The 8,883-nt window shown below is 37.1% G+C and overlaps 1 pseudogene; it reads right to left on the bottom strand.

Annotated features, from left to right (window-relative positions):
- Nucleotides 1-2,140: 2,140 nt before the first annotated feature.
- LOC116004051 lies at nucleotides 2,141-8,597 on the bottom strand (annotated as a pseudogene).
- Between the last annotated feature and the right edge of the window lie 286 nt (nucleotides 8,598-8,883).

The following is an 8,883-nucleotide window of genomic DNA, read 5'->3' on the forward strand; positions in this document are numbered from 1 at the left end:
AAGAAAACCCGATGGGAAAAACTTAGTTAAGGGGAAAAAAGAGTACAATCATAAAACTTTAGGGCATAATCTTCAGGATTTCAGGGTTCGTCTATTTAAGTATTTATTTGCAACTTTCTTCCCGTTTATTATATCATACTCATGTCTCGTTAAAAATCACACTAGAAAAAAACCCAATGGGAAAAAAATCTAGTGAAGAAAAGAGTACATGGTATATATGTATTCATATGTTGCTAAAGTACAACTTGTTAGTTGCTTAAGACTCAATCTTCAGGATTGATTTAAGTCATATGTTGCTAAAGTGCAACCTGTTAGTGTTTTAATACTCAATCTTCAAGATTGATTTGTAGTTCTCATCTCCCCCTGAAGATAACAATCTTCAAGTTCTACCTTTCTTATAGTAGAATAATTGTTTAAAAATGAGTGTAGAGGAGATGATATGACAACCTCCAGGATTGTCACTATAAGTTTACATTTTATACAATGATCTTGTGATTCTTCTGGAGTTTATGTGGGTTGAATATTTTCATAACATGTCTAATATTCCTTAATCATACCCACTTAAAACACACTTGTGTTATCCTCCCATAAGACAGTGAAGGTAAAATAAACATAACTAGTTTGAAATTTTAGCATCATGGAGATCAAAAGGAGTTAACACCAAGTGGTCTATGTGAAACACACATTGGTTTATCGCATAACTTTACTAGAGGATACCAGGACTTATAAGTGATTTTACTGTAAGGACAATGTCAGTCCTAATACGATCACGGAACTTCTGATTTTTCTATAGTGTTCCAATAATAATGAAGTAATGGACTTCAAGTCCCAAAAATATCCTTAGTATCATTTTTGAGTCTAAATGGTTCCTTATCTTCCTCAAGAGATATAACCGTTAGTGTGATGAGTCAATCATACTTATCCATATGAAATGCGTTAAAGACATCTTTCTAAAAATAGATTGATTGACTTTTCAAGGAAATACTCAATCTGCAGGTCGAGATAATACTTGGTTTTCTAAGTCCTTTAATTCATTTTTAGAGCAAATACCATTAAGCTCTTTACGATTCAATAAGTACTACGATATATTTTGATTTTTACATTTTCTTGCTTCATAAGGAAATTATTCAGTTAATTGCTTTACTATTAAGTAAAGCCTTTGTATTTCAACAACAAACATGTTGTAATTATAAATCCATCAAGGATCAAATTTAGTAATTCTATGCTCATTTACAATTCAATAAAGAACACTTATGGTACATATTATCCCTTCTAAATGAGGGTAATAATAACTTCATTCGTAATCCTTTAACGAATTCATAATGACACATTATTCCTTCTTCAAAAGAAGAATTACTCAGTCAATTATGATTTGTCCTAAGGTCATATAAAGATCATACTGTCCAATAACCTTATTGTAATGTGGTCATGACATTTATTAGCTGCATATCTAAGTTTATTCTACCACTTATCTTGTATAGCGGAACTAAATGCCATCGTACATGAGAGATTTGATTAAAATTAATCAAGGGTTTTTGCGTGAACCCATGTGCTACAAGCACCCACTATTATACCACGTCATCTCTTTCGTAAAAGCACCCATTTGTAACCAACATGGTTAACATTCAATGGTTTTCATTTTAGAGCAAATTGCCATTTTGGTCCACTGACTATAGGGGTCCTCTTAATTTCAGTCCACGACTTTCAAAAGTGTTAATTGCATACCATGACTTTTCAATTTGTATCAATTTTGGTCACTCCGGCCAAATTGCCGGCCAAATTTCGCCGGAAAATTTTAAAAGTTAAAATAATAAGGGTATTTTAGTCATTTCACATTTTCTTCTTCTTCTCCGGTGAATTCTTCTTCTTCTCCGGTGACTTCTTCTTCTCCGACGATGCAAACTTCTTCTCCGACGATCTAAAAAATAACACACCGAGCTCGCATTGCAATTTCACCATTTTCCTTCGTATCCACATCCGCAAGGCTACAGAGCACAATTTCACGACGATTCAACAAACTAAACCAGCAGAGAGAAGAAATTGATGAACGAGAACGATTAACCGTTACCTGTATGAATTTCGGGGAATATTCCGGCGGAATTTGAACTCCATTGTCATCTTCAAAGCTTTCATCCTCATCCTAAAGCATGTAATCCGCCATCTGCCGAGCCAACTCAGCGATGAAATCATCATCGTCTTCTCCACCTCCGCCATCCTCGCTCTCTGTTTCGGTTCCGGTGGAGCCCAGCTCCGACCCGAACGACGTGCTAAACCCGTCGGACGACGATGTTTCGGATATCCCGAATATCGAATCCACGCCCCAAACGGGAAGACGCAGAGGAGAATCCCGAAGCCATAATTCGGGTCTACAATCGGAGCCCCGAACCCACACAACTGGACGGACTCACGGTATTTTGTATAGAGGGAGAATGCGCTATTAATAATGTGAAAGAAGAAGAGGCGTTTGTATATAAATATAACAAATGACAACTGGGCGGGTCAAGCCGAATTTGGACTTATTACAGGGGGTTGTGTGGGTAGGGGTTTTGGTCGGAGAAGAAGAAGTCACCGGAGAAGATGAAGAATTCGCTGGAGAAGAAGAAGAAAATGTGAAATGACTAAAATACCCTCATTATTTTAACTTTTAAAATTTTCCGGCGAAATTTGGCCGGAGTGACCAAAATTGATACAAATTGAAAAGTCATGGTATGCAATTAACACTTTTGAAAGTCGTGGACTGAAATTAAGAGGACCCATATAGTCAGTGGACCAAAATGGCAATTTGCTCTTCATTTTATCAAGAGAATTTAGCGAATCGAGCTATGCCTTTACTTGCTCCTTTAAATATTAAATAATGAGGATGCTTCTGGCACCTCACTTGGATCCAGTTTATTTAAATGAACAACTATATATAGGCGATTATGTTGTCGACAGTTTAAAATTTTCTCCCAAAATCATGACGATTTTTACTTAGATTGTTGACATTTCCCAGTATTAAGATATGATTGTTCCGCATCCCTAGTATTATGTTTGTTTGGTGCACCTTACTAGGGTTTTTTCGTCTTTTGGACAAATGTCTTCAAGACATAATTATTTTTAAGGCAAAAGTGACAATGCTTCTTTGCTAGATCTAGTGTTATGTTTCTTATCTCTTAAATGAATATATTTCCTACACTTCTGGTGTTAAGGTGTATTGAGATATATATTATTTGGTCCAATTTTGAGGTTTATCTATGGGACCTTGTCACTCTTTTCTGATCAACATGATCAGTGTATATATATTTGACAGATTATTTGCTAATATTGCAAATAGATTATCTTTTGAACTTCTAATTCAATCTTACTAGTACGTGGATTATAATGAAGATCATTCCATTTCATGGATTTCTCGTCATTTAAATTTGGGTATATCTCCCCCTAATGCCGTGAAACAGATCTTCAATATGCACTCAACGTATCTATTGATTCTTTATCATGGGCTCTATGTAAATAGATGGAGTTGTATAACCTTATATATAGCCCAAAAAGATACGCAAATGGCGGTGATATAACAATTGGACTGCATACTAAGAACAAGAACGCATAATGGGAAATAGTGTACACGTACTAGGTTGATGGGGAATTTTGGTATTGATATGCAGAGAGCTAGATTTGAAAAAATATATCAAGTATGACGTCACAAAAACATCAATACCTGTGTGGGTCTTAGAATAACATTTTTGACACACCAAATAATAATCATAAGTATGGTATGATCCTTCAAAAAAGTGCCAAAATTAAAGTAATGATGGTCTTTGAAACAAAAATTACCATTTGTAATTTATGAAGGAAGAGACTATCACTTCAGGGATAGATATAAATTTGTACTGTCATGCAATGAATTGTTTTTGTTATGAAAATTTGAAATAATGTTACCCAATTGGTAGAGTGAGGCTCTACCGGAGCTCACGCGCGCGCGCGCGCACACACACAAAAGGAACCTTAGCAATAATGTTAAGGAAAATTGTATAGGCTTGCATATGAAGATCTTTCGGAAATGATCATAAAAGGTTACCAGTATGTTTTGACCAACATGGGCATTTGCTGCAGGCAATGCAATGTAGTTGGATTTCAATAGGGTATAATTATCTCATGACAATTTAAAATGAAGAAAATATTTTCATTTGTTGTTCATGCTCTAAAATAAAACATTGTTGTACATGTATGGCTCACGGTAATCGCGGGAGAATTGAAATAAAAAAATTAACTGATATCCTTGGATATCCCGTGATATCATTATATCCATGGCATGATATGATACACTCCTGCTATATTAAGATCTTAATATATAGTCAATAACATAAAGACAAGGAGTTTCTAAGAATGCTCATAAAAGTATGAAATCATCAATTATTGATTTCAACGGATTATTGAGCATAAATAATAAAATCCTATTAAATCAGAAATAGGATTGGTGAGAATCATTAAGGAATTGGAAATAATGCTCATTGAACATGTATAAATAGAGGAGCCTTGCTACAGGAAGGGATAACATTTCTACTTTAGCTCCAAAAATGAAGTCATCAAAAGTCGGAGATAAAATCTCAAAAGGCCAGTTGCCTGAACCAGCAATTGTTCAAGTTGTGTAGGAGGCAAGAGGCGAAGGGCGAAAAACTGGCTCATAGGAGACGGTATCGTTTCCTTGCAAACAAGACAAACATCCTATAGAATTGTCGATTGATTACTCACCGTTGTCCATAAACGGTGATGTTTCGTGTGACTACTCGCCATTGTCCATAAACAGTGGCGTTTCAAGTGACTACTCACCATTGTCCAACCAGAATCAAGAGAAAAGCAAGCGGGAGCTTAAACATCAAGAATATTATGTGAACAGTCATTATGCAGTGAATCGTCATTCTTATGAGAAAGTTGAGGATAACTTTGCTATGGTGAAAGGATGCGGCGGATGGTTGGACGAGTGAAGTCCCAATACAACGTGGAGTATTATTTTGTTTTCGAATAAAAATGTAATTTGGATTTCCTAGAAAAGGTTGATCATTGTTGTTAAAAAAAAAAGTCAAATGTCTTATGAAACAATGATCATAATGTAAGCTCCCTTTGCTTTATATAAAGTATTTGGGTCCAAAGAAAAGAACTTGGTGCTGCATGATTGGGCCTGGCCCAAAACCCATTGAGAAAAAAAATTGAGAGAGCCTTTTTGTTTTTGCTTTTTGAAAAAAAAACCTAGCAGGCATTTAGCAGCCATTTAAACTCAAAAATGTCAAAGACCTTGTGATATAGGGGCACCTGGTTTACGCTTTTACTTGGAAGGGAGTGGGTTCAAGCTTCAATGGAGGCAAAAAAAAATTCTTTTATTTTTGCAGTATTCTGCAATTTATGGTGAATCATAAAAATAGGCAATTTGAAAAATACCGTTCACCATGGGAGCGTTTTGAAAAATACCGTAGTAACGTGTTGAAAGCCTGTTAGCTCTTAGCCGGTGAATTGAGTATAGTATCCAAATAATAAGCATATACAATAGAGAGATATGGAGAGTAAAGAGTTTTATTCACCGACAACCAACAACCTTGTACATATTACAAAAGGTATATATAATAACAAACTATAACGGAAATGGATAATGGTGACTTAAATACAATAGTCGTTACAATTGTTATATAATTAATCTTATCATAATGTTCACATAATAAATTTATAACAAGCACAATTATATTTTTTTTTTGAAAAAAGCACAATAATATTTGAAGATGAGAGATAGATCAGACTTAATTGTGATGTGATGACATCTATCACAACTTGAGCCCTGTCCCTTTGAACTTTCTTTAACAATTTGATCAAGTCTGGTAGCCATTTCATCTGTTAGATGGTTCCTCCAATCTCCAACCTTACCTTTCTTGAATAACACATTATTGGAATTACCCAACAATAAGCCTTTACCAGTCTTGTTAACTTACAAGCTGCTCAAGCTTTCAAAGCTGCAAAGTCTCAAGATTCCACCTACTACACCACCCTCTTCTTCCTCCGCAGAAAATGGGCACCCCAAGAACGCCGCCATTTGCCTCAACTGAACATTCGACTCGTTCTTCATCTCCTCATACTTCAAGAACAACACCTTCCCAGGATTCTCCGAGCTCTCCTTCCAGTATCCCAACAAATGATCCCAAAAAGGCCCATAGTGACTCGCTCCCCTGCAGTATTTGTCAAATGCCTCTGGAAACGGCATTGCTCCCAGGCCTCAAAGCTCGCCCCTCAACTCATTCATGAAGTGCCAAAACGACACCACCGTGTCCTTTTGGTTTCTGCACAGATAAATGAGCTTGCATTTCGATTCCCCTACCGATTTTGGTAACAAAGCTAGTGGTAAATGTAAGATTTTCCCTAATAATATATATATTATATATTATATATTAGGGCATTAATTAAGTGGTGCAAGTTAACTAGGTTTATTAAGTGGTTTGGTTGGACTAAACAACTAGTAGTTGTATTCAACCAGACTCTGTGCCTATATAAATAACTAGTAGTTGTATTCAACCAGACTCTGTGCCTATATAAATCTGTAGTAGTTGTATTCAACCAGACTCTGTGCCTATATAAATCTGTATTGATGGTATTCAACCAGACTCTGTGCCTATATAAATCTGTATTGATGTGATACAGGGTAAGCATTGTATAGCACATACAGTTCACGGTACTCATACTGCTCAGTAGACACCAGTACACCATCTAGGGTTCTGAGTCAAGTATTTGTCGAGGCATTACGTCAACTGTGGCTGGAGATCAATACGGCTTTCGCTTCCGTTACTACGAGGTCAGGTTTCTCGTATATATTCTGTATGGTTAGATTATTTATATCTAACATTTGGTATCAGAGCCTTTATAATCTCTACCCGGTTGATTGTTTTGCCATATACGTTAAGTTTTGTATATGTGCATTTCTCTAGCTTTCAATTACAATCCAAGTGATGGTGTAAATGTAAACGGGGGTACGGATTTACACCACGTGTGTTTGATTGAGTATGATGTAGTGTATGGAGTGTGTATGCTTGGGGAGGAAAGCTAGGGTTTCCTCCCTGGAGAAGATGAGCCAAGAACAAGAGAGAGAGAGTGAGAGTTGAGTGATGAATGGAATCAGGATCCCGAAAGGCAAGGGATGAGAGGGTCTGCCATTACAGTGGAGGGTCAGGTCCTTTATATAGAAATAGGACCTGACCCTTCAGGAATATAATATTCCCCAAAGGTCACTTGCCCTTTAACAATTTCTAAGGGACACCCGACCTTTTAAGGGTACAACAATACATGGACTATATACATTGTATTTCTACAGTAGTCCCTTGGGGTATTTACCCATCACAAGTCCCCCACTTCTTGAATCTGCGAGAGTCGTCAGGTTCGAGAAGTAAAATGTGCTCCGGGCGGCCAACTTGTTACAAGCAAAGTCTCCCCGGTCTGAATGCCTTAATAGTCTGTGATGAACCCCTCAAGTCTGAGTTGAGCATGAGGGGCGTGATTTACGCTGGTTGCCTCGTTAAAAACCTTAGACTAAGAAAAACCCTATGGGAAAAAACCTAGCTAAGGGAAAAAGAGTGCAACCAAAAAGGCGTAATCATTTAAAGACTATAAAGGGGGCTGTCTTGGTTTTATGCAGCTTGATCAGCTTTTCTAGGTTGAATCTCGAGTGATTCTTCATGTCCCCTAGTGATTCTTCATATCCCGTGAGCTTTTTAGAAATCCTGCAAAAAATAAGATAAAAAATGCAAATATGCATGTAATGCATGCCTATCCTGATATGCAAATTCTAAGTTAGTTCCTAACTCCACTTCTATAACTAAAAATGAACCCTCACTCCGAGGGATACCTTAATGCACCACTTTGGGGCTGTGCGGGCACCCAAAGCCACTATATTGCGCAAGATTTTTTGTGCCAAAGGCATCTTTTTTACCGAGCTGGTGCTTTGACGACCACAGGGGTCTCATCGCTGAGGAGCGGGATTTTTATAATTATTTTTTTTTGCGACCACAATGGTCCTTTTTTCTTTGTGCCAACGGCATCTTTTTCACCAAGCCGGTATTTGGGCGACCATTTTGGTCTCATCGCGGGAGCGCGGGATTTTATTTATTTTTTTGCGACCACAATGGCCCTTTTGCGACCACAATGGTCCTTTTTCAAGTGCCATGACGAGGCATGTGCACAATCAACCGGGTAAATCCGTGCAGGTTGATCAAACCCCAAACGGAAGAGCCGGAGATTTTTCCAAGTGCCATGACGAGGCATGGGCACACTCAACCGAACAAATCCGTGCAGGTCGGCCAAACCCCAAACGGAAGGGTCGGAGAGTTTTTTTTTTTTTTTTTTTTTTTTTTTTTTTTTTTTTTTTTTACAAGTGCCATGACGAAGCATGGGCATACAACATACTCAACCGGACAAATCCGTGCAGGTCGGTCAAACCTCAATCGGAAGAGTCGGAGAGTTTTACAAGAGTCTCCTTACAAAGAAATTAGGATACAAAAATCTATCATTTCTAATAAGGGACTACAATCTTCATCTTCAACTTCTTGATCTTCGTTGAAGTCTTCATCTTCAATAATCTCCACCTTCATTTGGAGTCTTCATCTTCAATAGTCTTGATTCTTGGTGAAATCTTCGTTAATCCAATAATAGGAACACATTAAGGAATTTTTATTTTTTTTTTAATAGGATAGCCGAAAGTGGCTGTCCTATTTCCTTTTTTTTTTTTATATATATATAAAAATGCAATGTGGGGGACAAAGTCCCCCACTTTATGAAAATCACATGGGGTAGCCGTGCTACCCCATAGGCCCCATACATTTTTTTTTTACATTATAATAATAATAATACATAATAATATTATATGGATTAAGAAGA

This window comes from Ipomoea triloba, chromosome 14, assembly GCF_003576645.1.
Source record: "Ipomoea triloba cultivar NCNSP0323 chromosome 14, ASM357664v1".
NCBI classification, from domain to species: Eukaryota; Viridiplantae; Streptophyta; class Magnoliopsida; order Solanales; family Convolvulaceae; genus Ipomoea; species Ipomoea triloba.